Raw genomic sequence first — 20,415 nt, 5'->3', positions numbered from 1 at the left:
CCATTAAAATTATAATGTAAAACAATGTAAAATGTCATGGGAAAATGTTCATTCTAAACAGTAGAAAAAGACTGTATAATAATGTGTAGAGTAAGATTCTATTTCTTGTAAAAATGCATATGTATAAATATTTATACGCATCTCAGAAAGTGGGGGATACTTGCTAAAATGTTAATACAGAGTCCCCTTGGTGAAAAAATTATAGGTAAGTCTTTGGGTAATTTTCAAGTTTTCTGCATTTTCACATATTATATTACCATTAGAATTATTCATGAGCAGTAAATTCTAGTTGTGAAAACAACTTCAATGTCTAGAGTGTGCTACCCATATACTCGACCTTTATGGAATCAATCATTTCAGTGATTCAGTAAGTATATAATTTTAACTGAATCTAAGTAAATAGTTGTACTATCAATTGCTGTATTTATTTGTATTAAAGAAAATTAAAATTAATGATAATGAGTAATAAGGAAAATAAGCATAAGACCATCTATCACTTCATACCCCTCTCATTTCTGTCTCAGGACAATAGGTCTTTAATCTCCAAGCATTTTTTTTACAAATTGTAAGAATTGCATTCATTAACTTTTTACTTGGTTAGATTTGCCCAACCACTCAACTGCAAACTCCATGAAGGCAAGAGTTTTATCTTTTTGCTTCATTTAGCATATATCACATTAAATAGTTTAATGGACTAGATAAAAGAAAAAATTACTTAAGCTTTATAACATCTTAAAATCAAAAGTCATTAATTAGATCAGTCATTTTGTTCTTGTAACGTATAATGACCCAAGGCTGGCAAAATAGTCCCTGAACATAATGACATGGATGGAGTTCATACCCTCTAACAAACACGAAAACAAAGGGTGCTATATCGACATCCAGTATACTTATGAAAACCAAGAAAACCTCTCTTGATTATTTAGGGAAAGTTAATCTTCTTTACCTGCATTGCCCATTGTTTAATTTTATGCCTTTAAAAGATTACCTCTGATAAATCACCCATAATCAAAATTTTGAACTCCAAATGTAATTAACCAAATAGCACCCCAGTGTCATTTAGGTGAATGTTAATGGGCAGGAAGTTCATGCTGTAAAGACATTTTTTACAACCTGAGCAAAGTGGAAGTGCATAATTAAACATTGGTTTGGATGGTGTCAAAGAGGAATAGTTTAACTCAGGGAAAAAAAATAGAAAATGCTAAGTGTTCAGAACTGTATCTTTGTGTCACCTATAAAGACAGGCTTCCAAAGCAAATTAATAGTGTAAGAAATATGTTTTTTGAACAACTCTTTATCAATCATCCTTATCTAAGCATTCAATTTCTCTAAGAGCCCTACTAAAAGGAGTTTAATGGTCAAGCTCCATAGTAAAAATACTGTCCATGGTAAAATGCTGTTCATAGTAAAAATAGTCTACTTCTTTTAAAATAATTGATAGCTTAGCTTTCTCCATGATCTGGACTACTCTTCCTCCAGTGAGCCTGAATGAACAAAAGGTCATTTTCTTCTTAAAATATAAAAGCAAGCACAAATATACTTCCAAGGTCAAGAAATTGAAACAAAAGAAGTCCTCATTTTTCCTTTGAAGCTGTTCTCATCCCATAAGGCCTAAGAATGAGTAAGCCCTTCCTATGCCAAGTCTTCAAAGCAAAAAGTAAAGTGGAAAGTTACTCAATTATCTGGCCAATTCAGTCAGCGAGGCAAGCCAACTTAGATTAATTGAAGTTTATTTTAGTACCTATTTTTGGTTATGATTTTTCTAAGAGATTAAGTACTTAACATTCAGTCCCTAGGTAAGTATTTTTGTTTTAAACTTTAAGAGGAGAAAAACAACTAGGATATCAAAACCCAACTCCCATTCTTGATATAATTTGAAAAATTATGGAGATAACCATAAGTTCCTCAACAATGGAACATCCATCTTAAGTCACAATCAGTATACAAGATTTTTTACTGCAAAAGATTCCTAAAATGTCTATTCCCTACTGGTCTGTAAATGCCAATAGGACCTGGTTTGCATGTTGAATGGAAAAAAAGACACACCATGGAAGTTTCCAGCAGCAACATTTATAATGCTTAAATATAGCAGTGGGGCCATTAAGACTCAACCCAAAGATTAGAAGCTAACATTTCAATGATCTGCCTGATCACTGATGGTGAATCACTATGAAAACCTCAAAGATGTCCTGGTACATGGGATGAATACACAGCACCCCTACAAAATACAACTTTGTGAAGATTTAACAATGAAGGCTCATACACTAACGGTATGGTTTACTTCAGGGCTTATGAAATAGTGCTAAGGAGGGGGGAGTTGGGAGGGTTGGGGGTGCAGGGTGGATGGGGGATAAAGGAGGAAAATTGGGAAAACTATAATAGCATAATCAATAAAATATACTTGAAAAATAAAACCAATGAATAAAAAAGTTTTTTAAAAAAGAAATAGTGCTACCTTTAATTATTTTGCACATGGGATTTAGTGAGATATTGGTCATTAAAGAGATGTTTTTCCCTAATAATTTTGAGGAGAGGCAGCATTTCATTTCATTTTTAAAGATGAACAACATTATATTTTGTTGAATAGTTAAAAGAATTCTTTTCTCCCAAAATGCTGATGGCAAAACTCTCAGCCAAAATAAAAGTTTAATTTATATTCCCTGAGATACATGCAAGTATTAAATCAACAGGCGTTGGCTATATACTGAAGATTTCATTACAATGGAACCTGCTGTTTTTCTGAGACAGAGTCCCAACTTTTAAATAGATGGCAAGAATCTAGTGGGTTCCACATTCTTCTCCCTTTCTAGATTCTGGAAAGTTTTCATTAAGTGTCCAAACCATATTTACGAACCTACAAAGGTCATTTATTTTAGACATTCAACGTTGCAAACTGGTAGGCTATAGGTCAAATGGTGCCCTCAAATACATTTTTGAGCCAGTGCTCTTTAAGACTGAATTTCAGCTCTTTCAGGTGGACCTATGCCTTTGGTCTTCAGAGGCTCGCTCCCCTCTTCCCTGATGCCACATGTCCAGCTACTTTCATGTCCAGAAACTTTCTACAATGACATTATCTACCGTGCCTCTCTCAGTTTGTTTTCTTAACATAGTAGAGTGTCTAGCCTGTGTCAGCCCTCTGCCACCAGCCTGTCCCCAGCAGGAAATTGATCTCTTGGCCCCTTTGAAACCTTTCCCTGCATGTCAAGCACTGAATTGAGATGATTGCCAAGAACTGGGTATGTTTCCCAGGAGAGTCATAGTGAATTCTTTACTGTCACCATGGACTGGTAAGATGCAACTCTCTTGCCACATATAATGATAATCACGGAATATTTGACATGGCTGGTGTGGCAGATGCTGCCAGGGTACTGCCCACATTCCCTCAGACCCCTTTCCCATCTTCCCACACAGATCAGCTCCCCACAGGCTTTCATTCCCAATAGCCAAGCTGGTGATTCTTTGTGGGTGAATCATCAGATGTCAGAGGTATACGTGCACCAGCTCCTTTGCCCCTGGTTACAATGACTGTGGAGGATGTCCTATGCTAATTCAGAGCTCCCCAGCATGAGAGGACCTAAGTTACTCTCCAGGAGACTTTTCTGAATACCGTCTCCTTTTCTTTCTAGTCTCACCCTCCCAACTCTGCCTAGCTACGTTCTCCTAATCCTCACCACAAGCCATTTCCCAAAGTGGGAAGAAATAAGCATCATGGATGACTGACTCTTCTAGAGACCTTGTAGTATTCCCATAAAACAAAGTTACTCAGGTTGGGACTTGTGTGAGTTACAATACATGGACATCTCTGTATATACATTGTACTTTTGATTTTTAAGGGCCCTCAGTACATAAATCAGTTGCACAAGGATGCCCGAGGTTGACAACAGCATTATTCATTGAATGCATGCATGGCACCTGGCAACAGGTACTCCATGACAACGTCAAATTTTCAATAAAATGCAAAATTCCTGTTGCTATCAATGAACCATGGAGCACATTACAGGTTCAGCTGTTAAAAAAATTTTATCAAACGGAACGACTAATTCACAAACTGAAATCCCAAACCTCAACATGGTCATGAATGTTAAATTTCAAATTATATTTCTGAAACTCTGATTTTTTAATTTGTTACTCGTGAAAATCCCCTTCTGGCAAAAGCAGAATAAATAAATGCTAATGATGTAGAGGACCCTGGTTCAGAGACTGGTGTTACAATTTTTTTTTTAATACATGAAGTATTTAAAGACTGATGAGACAGTACATTATATCTGCATGGTAATTTAGTTCAGAAGTTCACAATTATTTTATTTTCAATATTAATTGCTTTTGTCTCCCCATAAATGACTCTGTAGGAAGTGGAATTCAATTTCATTCATTTTCAATAATCGAGATTGCTTTGAACTAGCTCAATAACTCTCAGCTCCTCTTGGCCTTAGATGTATTGCTGGTGGTAGTACATAAATAATCTCAGTTTTCTTTTCAGATTCCTAAGCAGAGCTGGCCTTTGGCAAAATGGCTAGGCAGGCACAGTTTGCACTCCAGCTCCTACTGCTTTTGCCATGGCCTTTCAGCATCCACAGTGGCCCTGTTTCTCAGGTTTCTCATGCTGCTACCACCACTACCTTCTGCTCCCCTTGGGTGCAAGTGACAAGAGAAAGTTATTCACATACCTGGGGTTTCTAGCCTCCCTGTCTGTGCTCATCCTGTGCCCTCTACCTGAAGCAGCTGCCTGCTCACACATCCAAATACACCAAGCAGCGCTTGGGGTTCACATTAAAGATCGTCATCTCGGCAGAGCCGCTGCAGTCTCCTCAGATACAAGAGTACACAGCTGCCCCCTTTGTATCTCTCCCAAGCTCCTTCTTCTCTTTATGTTGACTTAGAGTATTCATGTGACTTTCTCCCCTACTAGATGATCAGTTTTTCAAGATTACAAATGACAAGCCATTCATCCATAGGTTTCGTGTAGTGCTTAGCTGTGTTCCCTGTCAAAAAAAAAGTCTGCGTGAATAAATAAGCCAATGGATGAATTAATTAATGAGCGTTAGGGTTAAGAGAGGCTTGTCTGTTTTCACATGAAACTACTTCAGTTTCTCCAACACAAGTTCACCAACTCCCCTCGGCCTGTGTCTGTTCATAGCTTCTATCCCTGATCAGATACTGGCACTGTGTTCACGTGGACACCCACCCTGCCCTGACTAGGCCGAGAACTCCTCAGCAATAATGACAAGGGTGTGTGCCGGGCCCAGAGCAGGAGCTGGAGTCCTTTCTGCGGAGAGAACAAGATCATGGCACTCTGTGATGTCATCAGTTTTCCATCCCAAAGTTGACATTTCAAAAGATGATTACAGAGAGGGTCCTTCATGGACCACTGTGTTAGAGACCGCATTGCAAGGTCAGTGAGGGAGAGAGATAGTAGTCTCACCCACAAACTCTAACCTTGCTCCAGCGTCCTACTTGATTTAGGGACTCTTCAGAAGCTTTGAAAGTTTTTGCCTAGCGCCCAAAAGCAAAGTGATTCCAAACTCACCTATCAGCACTCTATCAACATTTATGGAACGCACGGGCTGTATTTATTGGCACTGGATTTATTTTTATCTGTTTGCAAGTCATGTTCAAGACCGTTGTAAGCGTTTCCCTACACAGATTACAGGCTCCTAGAGGAAAGGACATCTGACTTTTCTGAAGCTGGCTCCCAGCTGGAATGGCAGCAAAATGCTCCGCATCTGGATTTTAGGGACTGGTGCCAAGGATTCAGCTCAATTCAGAAGCACTTACTGCGGAACTGCTAAGCAAAGGCAGCAGCATTTGCATTAGGAACAAGGTAAATATAAATAAAGCCCCATCCTTACCCCCAGAAAGTTTGCCATCTTGTCCAGGGAAAGACAAGTTAGTAACCACATTTCAAACAAGGGGAGTTGTAACAGTTTTTCTTAAGAACAAGATGTTGGATGTGATAATGTAAAGGGATTGAGATTAATTTCAAAACTTATTATGTACTCAAAGAGTTGGGAAGAGTTTTGATAGGTGTCTGGTCTCTTTTCCTATAACCAAGGGAATGTCCAGGAACCAGGCCCAAAAGTGTGTTATCTCACCTGGTCCTTAAGTTCTTAATTGTGTGTGTGTAGGAGGGGGGTCTATAATGGCTACCTACTACGTTAATCACCATCAAATCCTGTCATAATCCACAGTCCCACGTGGCCCAGGTGTGTTGCTGTTTACTATATTATATGTGCCTTCATTTGGTTAGAAACTGTATGTACTTTCAGCCTACTTCAGTTCTTTTTGCCTTTCGTTATTAGAGATACTTCCCAATTTTAAATACTTTTGATGTTCTGCTCTGAACTCAGTCTAATCAAGTAGGAATGCCCCAAACTATAAACAGTAAAATAACTAATAAAAGTCGAGTGCAGACAACCTAGAGGAAGGGAAATCTCATTGCTTCTGCTTAGTCTGCTCCTGGCTTCTTCTTTCTTGTTATGCCCAAGAGACCACTGATTTCTACTTTTTTCTACAGGAGAGCATGGAACTACCTTTGGTGTGAGGAAAAGATGGTTTAGGATAAAGGTAAAATAGTTACTCCGAAATCCTCTTCGTTATTTTTCCCTGAAGGAACTTCCTGCTAACCTTCAGGAATACTTGGAATTATAATCTAACCAACTTCTCTCTATTATTGTGTGGTTGTCCATCCAAAAGAACTTAGATATTCCCTTGCAGATTTTAGATCTGTAAAGCCCATCTGTAGGGTTGCCACACGATGAGGAAAAACATCCACTTAAATTTGAATTCAGATAAATAACAAGTAACTAGGTATCAGCATGTCTCAACTATGGCATGGGATATTCTTATACTCAAAAAGTATTTGTCTAAAATTCAAATTTACCTTGGTGTTTTATTTGCTAAATCTGGCAACGGTACTTCTTTGTATCTCAAAGCTGAGCCTCCATGAACCTATAATTTGGGAGGCAGTTCATATGATGACCAAGGGTGGAGGTTCTGGAATCACGCATAAAATTGTTTGCTTCCTGTGTTCATTTCCATAATTGTGATGAGAAATAGGTCTTCTTACAAACATTCTCTCCTCAGGATATAAGGCACAGAGTCATGTCCTGTGTCTAGTTTGTTCGGTGTAGCCAGTTAGCTTTGGCCAGTGAAACGTTACGAAAACCCCTTCCCCCTTCCCTCCCTTAATGATCACGGAGGCACGTACTGAGGAGGAGCCTCTATTTGTTTGAAGCCTGCGTATCTACAGTAAGCTGTGTCTTACAAAGGGCAGATAGCATGAATGACAAACACATCCTGGGGGACTAAATTAGCGAAATTTATAGAATAACCTAGCTTTTGTGGGGAAGGATACTGAATTTCAAATTACAAGGCCTACACTTAAATCTGAATTTTCTACTTACTCACTTTGTGATGTCTGGCAAAGTGGCCCACAAATCCAAGCATTAGTAAACAAATATAAAATGGCATTGATGATTCTCTGTCAACTTAAGGTTCGGTATAGTGAGCATTTACTGCCACATTTGATAATACTGCAAGGAATACAAAAATAAGGATGCTATATCACCTCACCAGTGACAAAAGTGAAACAAAAGCACGCAAGAGCTGTAACACCTCTTTTGAACTCACCACACGCCAGATGCAGTTCTAAGCACTATACAAATGTTAACTCATCTATTTCTTATAACAACTCTTTGGGGTGGGTGCTGTTATTATTCTCATTTTATCCATGAGGAGATAGGCACAAGGTAGCCAGCTTGCCTCAGTTACTTAATAGTCTCCATTATAAAGGTTTGGTAATGGTCTCAGAGATACTAAAAGGGGTAGATGACGTTGAGATAAGGAGAATGAACCACAGTGTAAATCAGCACATCACTTTTTTCACTGATGTAGTTTTAATTTGGGGGTGAGGTGGGGCCAGTTGAGTTAAACACGGCCTTACTAATTTACTGATGCTCCTCATTTCCATTGCAGGCCCTCTCTTTTCTAACCCTGGTGGTTTTTCTTAAATTAAATCCACATTCCCAATATTCTCTTGGATATTTTCCTATGGTTTGATAACTCACATTTATTATGTTCACAAACAACTCATTTCCTCTCCAGTGTCTGCTTCTAATAACTTCTCCATTTCTGTGAATGCAACCATTACTAATGTAGTTATCCAAATTTGAATGACTGACCTTTGAGTCCTCCTGCTCACCTTCCAACTGTTCTAGAATATGTGTGTGTTATTAAAGTTCTCCAATTACAGTTAACGCACAATATTATATTAGTTCCAGGTGTACAACATGGTGATTAGACATTTATATAACTTAATAAGTGATCACCCTGATAAATCTTGTACCCATCTGACACCATACATAGTTATTACAATGTTAGTGACTATATTCCTTCCCTGCACTGTGCTTTACATCTCTGTGACTGTTTTTATAACTGGCAATTTGTAGAGTGTGCTTTTCTTTCTTTTTCCTCGCATTTGCCTAATCTTTCCATACCCACTAAGCTGCTTTACATTTTCCTTCTTCTTATTTCTAACCCTTCCATCACAGCGTCCCACCTTCTCACACTATCTCTATTATCATCCTCTTCTAGACATATTTTACCTAGAGCTGCCTAGTTTTTCTTCCCAAAGGGTAGCTCTACTGCAAAGATTTACAAGTTGATTTTTTGCAAATACCTTTATCCTCCTCTCTTGCTTTTCAGATTTCTGTGCACTTAAGATTCAAAGAGGCTGGACTCTGCTTTGGTTCTTAGGCATGAAGCATCTTTAGACAGTTCTTTGAAAGTATTTGCAAGCTTCCTTTTTTTCTTTCCTTATAACCCTCAGGCCAAGACCTGTCTTTTTACAGCAAACACTCCTCCTCTCTTACATTTACAAATAGAATGTTCCCCATGACAATTAAACCTTCCTATTCCTCCCCCATCCATGTACTTTATCTGTGTTACTTACTATCTCTGACAAGTGGTTTAAACTCTGCTCCACCTCAACACCTGCTTTTCCTCTGAGATGATGAAACATTTCACTTAAAATTCGACTCCTTCCTTGTCTGCAGCCTCACATGCAAAACCCTATTCTACTTTTGTGAAACATACCATATCAAAGATACACATTTATCTCTATCTTCTCCCAAAAGCATAAATCCACAAGGTTAAAGAGAACGGGAGAGGAGACAACAGCAGATGAGAGATGGCAACAACAGTTTAGTAGCTGAAAAGCATATGGAAAAGTTAGCAGACCAGAGAGAATTAACACATAAAACTGTGAGTTGTGTCAAAGAGAAGTGGATGGTCAGAAAGAACCAAGCCACATTATATGACCGAAGGAAATGCAATCCTAGTACATGGCATATTCAACTATAAGTAATATTTGCACAATCATATGTGTAATAGTGAACATTAAGTTAAAATTGTGATTTCACTATATTGGAAAATGAGGGTCAAGAACTGAGCAAATGAATATATTATAAAAGAGTTAAATCTTTGTCTTCTATAACTGAATGACAGTAAATGATTTCTACAATTGAACAATTTAAAAGGGTATGAATAAGCAAATTAGAAATATTAGAATAGAATAGAAGGAAACTGCTGATAAGTGGAAAATGACCACCACGGGGAGCGTGGAATTGCTGTGGTTTATTGGAAGTTGTGTAGAGCAACTTCGCTTCTCAGACTGAACGTTTTTCCTCTAAAACAAAACCATCTAACTCAAGTGTGACAGAACATAATTTTAGTATTTCTGAGGTCATGAGCCTTCTGAGAAGTAAATAATTATCTTAAAAGTATTTTGTGTGACGGTCTTTCTTCAGGACTGAACCTTGTATAAAATATTGGTCACTTAATATGACTTCAGTTGTGAAGGTCATGAAATATGTCTTGTGTGCTCAGAAAAGGCTAAGCCTGTGGTGGTGAACAAGCTACCTGCCCCCCCCCCCCCCCGTGGTCACAGTCTGGGAATGGGGTGGGGGAGCAGAGAGCTTTCTAGGCTTGATTCTTCCAGTCATGCCAACACACCATCTAAGTGTTGTCACATAAAACTCTGTGAGTCTAGAAACTTGCCATACTAGCTTGGCATATGCTTTCCACCTCTTTGACATGCCTTTCTTTTTTTTTTTTAATTTTTATTGTTATTCAATTACAGTTGTGTGCCTTTTCTCCCCATCCCTCCACCCCACCCCAGCTGAACACCCCTCCCTCCCCCACCTCCACCTTCCCCCTTGATTTTGTCCATGTGTCCTTTATAGTAGTTCCTATAATCAGTGAGGAGAGGGGATTACAGGACATGCCTTTCTTCACTTGCCTAGAACACTCTTACTCAGTCTTTAAAATCTGGGGTAAATGCTCTTTCGTCTATGAAGCTTTCTGTCCCCAAATAGTAAACTATGTTCTCTTTCTATGTGCCTGATTATAGAACTTGTGACACCACTCACAACCAGTTATGGTCTTGGAGAGAGGGAATAGTATCTTACTTATTTTCTATTCAGAGTCAAAGATATAGGTCAAATGAATAAATTGACTCAAGCAATTAGGCAGCTCCTATCAAATACCTGAAATGTTCATTAATTTCACAGGAAATTACCCATAATCCACCATCAGCTTGTATCTAAAAGTCTGACCTATGTAAAGATGCTGAGCTAAAATAATATGCTTCAATTCTGAACACTTCATAAGAGGCATGGTACAAAGACAAATACATCAACAGAGCTAAATGTGCACAGTATCCACTCTTGCCTTTATGAATCTCTCAGCTTATCCCAGAAAGACTCCCAGCTTTTTCACGGCAAGCATCTCAATTGGGGAAAAAAGAGTCAGAGTGGTGGAAATTAACAAGGACAAACTGCCAGTCCAAATTGTCTATATTCCACCTAATTCAATGCTGGGATTCTTGAAACTCTAAATCAATATTTTGTGCACCTTTGAAAATTCTGAGTCAAATCACATAAATACTAGAATTTGTGGCAGAAGAAGACACATTTGTCTGGAATTGTCAGAAGGACGTTTCTCGATGAGCCTTTGCCTGATCTTCCAAACCTATTCTCTTTCTCCCAGTTTCTGGGATCTCAGTTCTTCCCTAAGGAAGGCACCCCTAAGGAGTCCCACTGCTCATGTGGAACTACTTCAACCCAGCTTCACCCACAAGACTTTCCCAAGTCAGCAGAAAACTATGTCTGGTTGTATTCCCATACCAGACACAATTATCAGTATATCTAAGCTAAGAAGAGAAGAAATGACCTCAATTTCTTCCTCTGCAGATGTATCCTTTTCATCCTCTGAAACTGAAAAAAAAGCATGGCTGGATGAAACACAACTATCAGATGAAGAGTAAAGGAATCTGAGAGGAAGTGTCGTTGGCTAGTTAATCTGCCAGTTTCCTGCCACCACAAAGATTAATCGACACATACAGAATGTCTCAGAAATGTAGACAGGGTTATAAACATTTTTAAACAACTTGAGTGAATATGCATAAGCAAAACGTGTACAATGAAATAAGCCCTTTGATATAATAATAATACATTTCTGTTAAGTATCAACATTCTGCTTTTACTGACATGTGTTAACCTGGGAAAGCAGAACACATTTAAGTAGGATATTACTCGTATAATGGGTGAGGGGAGGTGGAGCTTCTTAGCTCAAAGTACTCTGTAAGGTATAGCTATTCAGATCAACGATACTGGAAATCCAGACTGATAATTTAAGTGGTTCAAATCACTGAGTTGGCCATTTTTCAATACTGTATTTTGCACTGTGTAGACAATATTTTTACGAAGCTAAGAGATGAAATGGATAATGAGACCACTAATGTATACAAGCAGAACAACCTACATAATTCAGTTCAGAAATGCTGGTGGGCACCATGGTGCAGTGGGAAGAGCAGGTGTTGAAACCCCAAGAATGTAGGTTCAAATCTTTTGAGCCTCTCAGTTTACTTCTCTGCAGAAATAGTACAAACACAACAAGAACCATTGTACCCAGCTATTGGAAAAGAGCACCTAGCATAGGCTTAATAAATAGTGGTGATTACTCCAAAATATCCACAAAATATCCACAGTTCTTCACTCTATTTTACCCATGTACACAGAGCCTCAAGTTACTATGGAACGCCATGTTCCTTAACGTTTGCTACGGCACCTTACATAATATGTGTGGAGACTGGGTGAATCTTTTAATAGCTCCTTTTTTCTTCTTCTACCAGGTTCTTTTACATAAACATTTTAAAAATAACCTCCCCCCCACCCGCCAGCCTTTCCTTTATGTATTGCGCCCCCGACCTAATTACATAAGTACCTGATGGGCTGGAACACTTCCAAAAGGGCCTCTTAGGAAAAACAATCTGAAGGGTTTTCTTCCCCTTCTTTTGTAATTACATAATTACTCAGCTGACTAATATGAGTCACCGTGTGCCATTCTAATCTCCCAGGCACAAAATAGTTTTATTATTTTCCTTGGAACTACCTAATTACCCAATGGATAGCAATAACTCCCGGGCTCTTTTCAGTAAGTAATCTGTAAAGCGCGAGGCTGAAATTCCTCCAGATTTCTTTGAAAATAGAGGAGGACTTAGAATAATGTTATCTTTCACCACATGAGACACTGGAGTTCTTGGTGACATGGGTGGTACAATGATACACCACAAATAAATCTGGAAAAAAATTGTAAGACTCTGGGCATGAGATAAGTTAATGAGGCATATTCTCCCTGCTGGGTCTTAAGACATAAGTGTTCTTGAGGCATAACAGCAGTGGCTGAGTGCACATCTCATCTGTTAAAAACAATTAGCAAGCATTCCTGATATCTGTGTTCTCCAAATTCTCCCTTATCCTAATATAAACTATATGCATATGGTATGGTTGACCAAGATATTAACCATTAGCAATGCATATTATATTTCGATAAAGCTTAAATACTAATAGAAATTATAATATTTTTCCATATCCCAGGAGAAGCCCAGAGTCCTCTGTTTTGGACAATGTTGCCTTCCAGAATGTCAAAGTCTCCAATATGTTCTAAAAGTTGCTCAGTGTCTATTCAGTTAGGGAATACATTGGGATGCTGCCTATTTTGAGTCTTTTGTTTCTTTTTTAAAGGGACGTGCAAGAAAATCAGACAGGCCTATGAACACATCAGGCCACCCCCGGATATTTTCTAGGGGATGCTCGGAAACCAATAGACACAACAGTCTTCTCTCCAGGCCTTGCCAGACTCTTCTTTCTATAACTTCCCATCCAGCCCCAGGAATGGTGAGTTCATGAAGTCTCTTTCTGGCCTAGAGTCTAACATGCTAGGCAGACTACATGATTTACAAAGTCAAAATGTTGGCCTATGCCCTGGGTATGACGGATATCTAAGAAAAAGAAATGCAGATTTAGTTAGCCAAGCTATATTGAACAGCTGGGTCTAATCGATGTTATATCTGATCAAGTTGTTTTCCAATGTATAATAGAATATTAAGTCACATTCATAAATTCAACTGTTTTTAGAACTGTCCTCTATAGTTCATATTCATTAAAACATTTTTAGAATAAGACCACATTAAATTTTATTTTAGAACTAATAAAAATACTGAACCTAAGGAATTTCTAAAACTTCGCTAGGGCAGCTGAACCTAGTAACATGCTTGTAATTTACTGAAGTAATTATTGATTCAAGTCCATGGCAATAAATTTTATATTCCAGAGAATCACAGCTCACATTTTTTAAAAATTTCATAGCAGTTATAAAAATTAATCTGAAAAATTGTTCAGTCAAGTCTGATTCTTCTGGTACATAAACCAAATTGTACACTGTAGTAGATGCAGCAAGACTGAAGTCGTTTGGACAGTTGGACACAAACAGAGGCTCCAAACAGTGAACACAGAGAAACAGTACACGACCCTGGGGGAAGGCAGCTCTGGCTTTGAATGTCTGGAAGGGAGCCAACAGGCTGTCCATGAACTTAAACCTCTCAGATACTAACAGTTACTTCACTTTCTCTCTTGGAAGGGCCTCCTGATCAACATCTTCCTGCTCCATCTTAGACCCCAATCTTTTCACAGCTCTGTTAATGATGGGAGAGAAGAAAAAGAGAAGAAATCCAGGAAGCTAACTGATGTATCTATAAATGTAGAGCACATCCCTCTCTCTTCTGACCTTGGAAGTAGAAGACTGTCTTTTCTCCACCCAATAGCTGGGCAAGTCGCTTTTGCGAGGAGGCACTCTACCAGGGCTTACCTCAACGTTTAGACCAGTGATGTCCTAGAAACAAACCTGCCGTCCTTCTTCTTCTCAGACCTCTTGGTAGCACCAAGCTATACTTTATAGATTTTTGATCTTTGTTTTTTGGAAGTCATTGGTTGTAGCCCATGCCTCCAAATAGAAAAAACACACTCAGAGAATTCTGATGACCAGATTGATGGCAACCCTTCAAGCTATAAACGGTCAGATGCAAAAAGAGAATTCACTGAGGATAACGGAGATGAGTGAAGAGAGAACTGCTGTGTGGGTAATTCCCAGACTGCCTTAGATAGTTGGCAGACTGTTGCTTCCTCTAGATCCCATTGTGATGAGAAAGAACTTTTACATAGTTGGAAAATATTTTAGTACCATCAGAAAGACACTTTATTATTTATTCATTTTGTAAAAAGGTAGTTACCTACTATTTTCCAGACACTATTTACAGGGAATCAGAGAGACACAATTTATTCACTTCCCCATGCATTTCAAGTACAAGCCAGGCACGTGCCGACCACACATCATGGGCCCAAGCACGTGGAACCTTGACTTACCAATTCTAGGCTCTGATTACTACAGTAGGGCCTCTTAAGGGAGACCTTGGGGATTATTTGGAGCCTTAGAATCTAAAACACAACCTTTTTTTTCCCATTATTCTAAAATATGTTAATAAGGGGTCTCTGTGCGTTTGGTGGACCAGTGGGCACTGAGCATACAACAGTGGGGAGACCTGGGTGTGGTTCCTGTTGGACCCTTAGACAAGTTGACGCAAGCCCCATTTCTCATGTTTTTCCCAACTTGGGGCGAAGATACTAACATGGGAATCACACAAACATCTAAGATTACAATTGTTATTTATCCTTGGTATATCTTTTTCCCCAGCTTATTACTGTGTGACTGACCAAAAAAATGCATATATTTAGATTATGTAATGTGATTTTTTAAAGGTGCATAAACTGATGATTTAATATATATATACACTGTGAAATGATTATCACAACTAAGTTGCTCCATTATTTCACGTACTTACCTTTTTTTTTTAGTGGTCAGAACATTTAAGATCTACTTTCTTAGCAAATCTCATAGTATAGAGTATTATTAACTATAGTTACCATGCTATACATTAGGTCCCCAGAACTTGCTCATTAGGAAAAGTCCGGACTCATTGGCCAGTATCTCCCCATTGCCCTGACCCCTAGGCCCTGGCAACCACTGTTGTACTCTCTGGTTCTATGAGTTTGACTTTTTTGGATTTTACATGTAAGTGAGATCATAACTGTCATTAGTCCTTGAAGATGAGGTGGAGTGGGCTGTGAGGCATTAAACAGAAGAATTTGGGTCAGAGAAAAGAGAAGAGCCTATTAAGAATTGACTGAAAGGGTTTTGGTGTTTAAAATTCTTCCCTGAACTCGTTTATCTTCTGTTGATTCATTTTCATTTACTTTAGAGGATTTCGTTGGACTGAAATTCTAATAAAAATAAAGAAAAGGGAGAGCCTGAGAGGCCTGCAGAGCATCAGCTCCCCAGCCAGGATGGCTCGCGCCCCAGCGCCTGACATAGGCACATGGTTTCTATTAAACCATTGGGAAGCACCTCTGAACAGCATCAACCACAAGTTTCCTCAGTGAGCCACAAAATAAAGTGCGATTAATTCTCACCAATATTCTTGAGTTGATTGCCTTTTATTAATATGGCTAACCTCTTACCATGGTCGTGAGGTTTCCTATACTTTCTGACCCATGGGCAAACCTCTTTGCATCTTTGGGACCAGGAGGAATGGTCATAAAAACATTCAAGGCTGCCTTCAGTTAGAAAGCCTAATATGCTATTCAGATAGAAACCATCTTGAGATAATTATAAATTATCAAACCATCTTGTTTGTTTGTTTGTTTTAAGGAAAAATCTGTAACACCTACTTTTCCTTCCCCCTCCCTGAACTCCATGGTAGGAATAAGCTTTCTTTCTGGAGAAAGCCATTCTTTTGAATCTATTAATACATCACTCCAAATTTTCTTCCTTCTTCCCTCCTTCCCTCCTTCTCTCCCTTCTTCCCTCCCTCTTTTTATTTCTGATTCACTTCCATGTCCTGTTGAAAGCATTTTTTAAAAATGTTATTAAAAAATGCATTACCTTTTACATCTACTGTGACCATTCTCAGGTTACAAGCCTCTGAAGGGTACTTGGGCCATTGCCGGGTGTATTTATTACCATTAATAAATGAGTCGCTGGTGTAAGAATGCAAATTTTATGTGGCCCATGTATAAATGAGCCTGTTAAGAATGACCAGATACACATTTTATGTGACTGCTAAATAATTGTGTCATACAAGTACAGCTTGTGAGTTTAACATTAAAGAAAGAAATGTATTTGAGTAATGTTAGATAAGTATTTGTCAAAACATGGTTTTGGTGAGTTAGGGCCATAAAAAAAAGACAAAAAATTGATCAGGCTATAGGAAGAAAAATGTGGAAGCTTAAGCTTACAAGACCCTCTCACTCCAATGGCCTCTGATGGCCACTCTCCTACCATCACATGGTTATACTATGAAGACACATCCAATTCATAAAACTGTTCTTGTATTTTCAACATTTACATCTGCAAAGACAGGTATTGGATGATGGACACCTGAAGCTGTTCCTATACAAGCAACACAACATCAGAATTGAGCAAAAAGTATCAGGTGATGGGGACCTGGTAATGAAGAAGATAGATATGATCTTGGAGCTCACATGGGAGGCAGGCACGGGCATTTAACAACTAATTATATAGTGGATTATGTTGCTATAATTGCTTTAAGTATTATTTGGTGTCTGTCAAGTGACACAAGCCAGAGTTCTTCAAAGTGTCATTTCCATCTAAAGATGTCTCACCAAATCAGAAGTCTGGATGTTAACTTGATGTCATTTGTCTAGGCTGAGTATGAAGCGGCATCTTCGAGTAGTAAGGAAGGGCTCAGATCAACCGGCTATGGGGAGAGCCAGAGCAGACACTATGGCATTCTGCAAAGCAAAGGACTATGAAGCTGGATCTTGTTCTGAACACAGCTTCAGTACTTAATCTACATACCCAATACCTTCACTAAATATCATAGCATCATGTCTTTTTAATTAGTAGACCTGTTGGTAAACCCATAGGGCTGGAAAGGTTTCTTTTGGCCGTGCAATGCTTTAAAAATATTATAAGTTACTACCAAAGCTTAAAAATCAAATTTCACACAAACAGCTACATATCCTAACTTTTTTTAAAAGGGAAGGTCTGGCAATATTGTCATATTAGCATCTATCAGCAGGTACAAAGTGGCATTCAACTTCCCTTTAAAATGGGGTGTCCCATCCACTTTCCCATAATCTCTTCCACTCCTGATGTTATTACAAGTGGGGATGGGCGAGGTGGCCTTCATTCACTGACGTTATATGCCCTGCCTTTGGAGGCAGCCGCTTTGTAAATGCCAGGCTTTCATTACATCATTAGTTCAGACAGTCGTATTTTTCAGTATTTTGCCTTCCTCTGTCCCGGGGATGCTCTATCATTATCTCTGCTTTCCTGATCACCTTTAACCATTAATCGTGCATTTCTGCTGCAGTACCATCTCCACCTTTAACTACTTATACATTTATTTATTCCATAAGTACCTATTGTTTCATACTAATTCTGGGTTGGGGTGGACAAATAGATGAAGGGGGCACAATCTCTGTCCTCAAGAACTCCATAATCTAGAAGAGAAATCTCGAGGTGAGGAGAGTAGCAGGGAGTTGGAGAATACTTAGCTGGAGAGCCATGTGTCAGACCGTAAATTCTGATCTATATTTTGCAGAAGGAAAAGGGTCAGACCTTTTATTTTGTCATGTCCTCCCTCTTCTCAGTGTTTTCTCTCCTCCCTTTAAGTACAAGAGGCAAGTTGTTTGGGCTAGGGGGCAAGAACAGAATATATACCTGAGGTCCAAATTCACAAACTTTGCTCTGCGAACTTTTCAAATGCAAGCTCTTGATGGTAATGTCAAATGGTTTAAATATTTACGTGCTAAATGACAATCTTGAAAAAAACCCTTGAGGAGAAAATATATCAGCAGAAAAATTAATTCAGCATGGAATGTTCGAGCTGGAAGAGACACTTTATATTTCACAGGTGGGGAACTCAGAGCTGGGTAAGTGACATTTCTCAGGCCTTGGAGACAATTAATAACAGAACTCAATCTTAGATTTAAACATCTCCAGGCTTTTTTTTTGTTTTTAAACATCAAATAACAATACAGATCCTCTGATAATTCCATTGCCCACCATTTTTAACTTCTGAGGAACAAGCAAAATTCATAGTAAATTTTAATTATTTAATAAATTCAATAGACTATTGAGTTCCTTCTCTACGCCAGCCAGGCACTGTTGTGGGTGCTGGTGATACAGCAGGAACTGAAAGTCAAACATTGCTGCCCTCGAAGAGCTCACCTTCCAACAATGAACTGTCTTTGAACCCAACCCAGGCTTTCAGGACACTAGGCAGACTTCAGACCCACAGCCCATTTACCTCATGGGACTACTGGAACTATCTTGTGAGACAATGGCCTAGAAAAAGTTCTTTGTAACATCAAAGTGTTCTGCAAATTTTTGTTTCAAAGTCTAACATGTCAATGACCGATTCAGCACATTTGGCCAATCAGGATGTAGAGGTATGGGTAAATGGAACAGACTGACAACTGTAAGAAGGGAATAAGGAAGCAGGGACTTTATAAAAGAAGATGAAGGGATTGGCCAAAGAACATAAGTGTATAACCCATGGACACAGACAACAGTGTGGTGATGGCCAGAGGGAAGGAGGAGCTGGGCTTGGGAGGAGGGGGACAGGAGGAGGGAAAATGGGGACATCTGTAACAATGTCAACAATAAAAAATAAAGAAAAAAAAAGAAACCATAGTAATGAATTCCATCTTCCTATGAACCACAAAACATTTCCACTGGCTTCACCTTGTCCCAACTTGATGCAAGTGTGTTGAAAGTATGGTGTCTCCACTGATTAGATTTTTAAAAGACCAAGCAGAGACCTGAATGTCATGTCTCGATTCCAGCACCACAGACACATCCAAACTGACTAATTTGCTCCCCAAACAGCTCCACTTTTTTCCATTTCATTTTGCCTCTGTTGAGAGAATTTTTTTCACTGCTTCCTCAACATTTCCGAGCAGCACATAAAAATGAACATGCAACCCAAACTGCCATAAATGCCCCTGGCCTGGCCTTTAGGGTTTACCCTCAGGACATGAGGACAATGTCATCATTAGGCTGACTTTCTCAGCGAACCTCTATTTCTCTGTTAGGAGCCAAGTAAAACCCTCTGGTGAGCAATTGTGTCTTCAATTTTGACTCCAAGCTACAAGACTGTTTTGTCTTCCATCCAGCTAAAAACGATGTATAATTAACTCACCCAGTGGCCACATCTAACTTTTGCAAAAAAGTCGGCAATGATTCTCCACTTTCCCTACATCTCTCCAAAGACATCCCTATGTCCATATTTGAGACTTCTTCAGACTGGAGAGCTTCTAACAGGGACAAGACTTGGTGCCCAAATCATCTCCAACATCCAAAATTCTACCTGTAAATTAACCATGATGAAGGAAGCAAAGAAAAGAGATTTCTATCCTTGAGGCCTCAGCTTTCACCCCCAAATGGTTTCTTTGGTTTCCATAACTTTCAATAATGTGTAAAACAATGCTAACGATAGTATCCAGTGTGTGTTTAGTTAATGCCCATATCCACATAGAATGCGAACTCACAGGTTGTCTCCTCACTACTGTGTGCTCATTCTCTGACATAATTTTTGCCACGTTAGAGGCACTTAATTAGTATTTGTTGAATTAAAACAGTTAATAAACTGGGGAAGGCATCATTTGAACTATAAACTCCCTTTGACTGGGTTTACAGAGAACATCTTTTTTCCATCAACAAAATAAAAAAGGCTTTATTGATCTGCCCCACCACTGTCTTATTTAATTCGTAGCCCATTTTCCATTGAGGTTTGGTCTCAACTCCAACCATTTCCTGCTACTACAACACTCTTAGCTCCTTACTTCCCCCCCGCCTCGCCCTGCTTTGTCTCATATCAAACACACAGCGCATGAAATATGAGATGTGACCACATTAGCACAGCTCTATTTTGATGTATTTTTGTCAAGCCTGTACAGACAAGTGGAAAGAGAATTAAACAGGAGCTGGGAAAAT

General features: G+C 38.9%; 1 protein-coding gene across 1 annotated transcript in view; it reads right to left on the bottom strand.

Annotated features, from left to right (window-relative positions):
* RARB (retinoic acid receptor beta) overlaps nt 1-20,415 on the bottom strand; it is a 650,193-nt gene that overhangs the window by 456,985 nt on the left and 172,793 nt on the right. The window lies entirely within an intron of this gene.

The sequence above is a fragment of the Desmodus rotundus genome, chromosome 8 (genome assembly GCF_022682495.2).
Source record: "Desmodus rotundus isolate HL8 chromosome 8, HLdesRot8A.1, whole genome shotgun sequence".
Lineage (NCBI taxonomy): Eukaryota > Metazoa > Chordata > Mammalia > Chiroptera > Phyllostomidae > Desmodus > Desmodus rotundus.
Note: the sequence above shows the minus strand (reverse complement) of the source record. Positions and strands in the feature narration are given on the sequence as shown.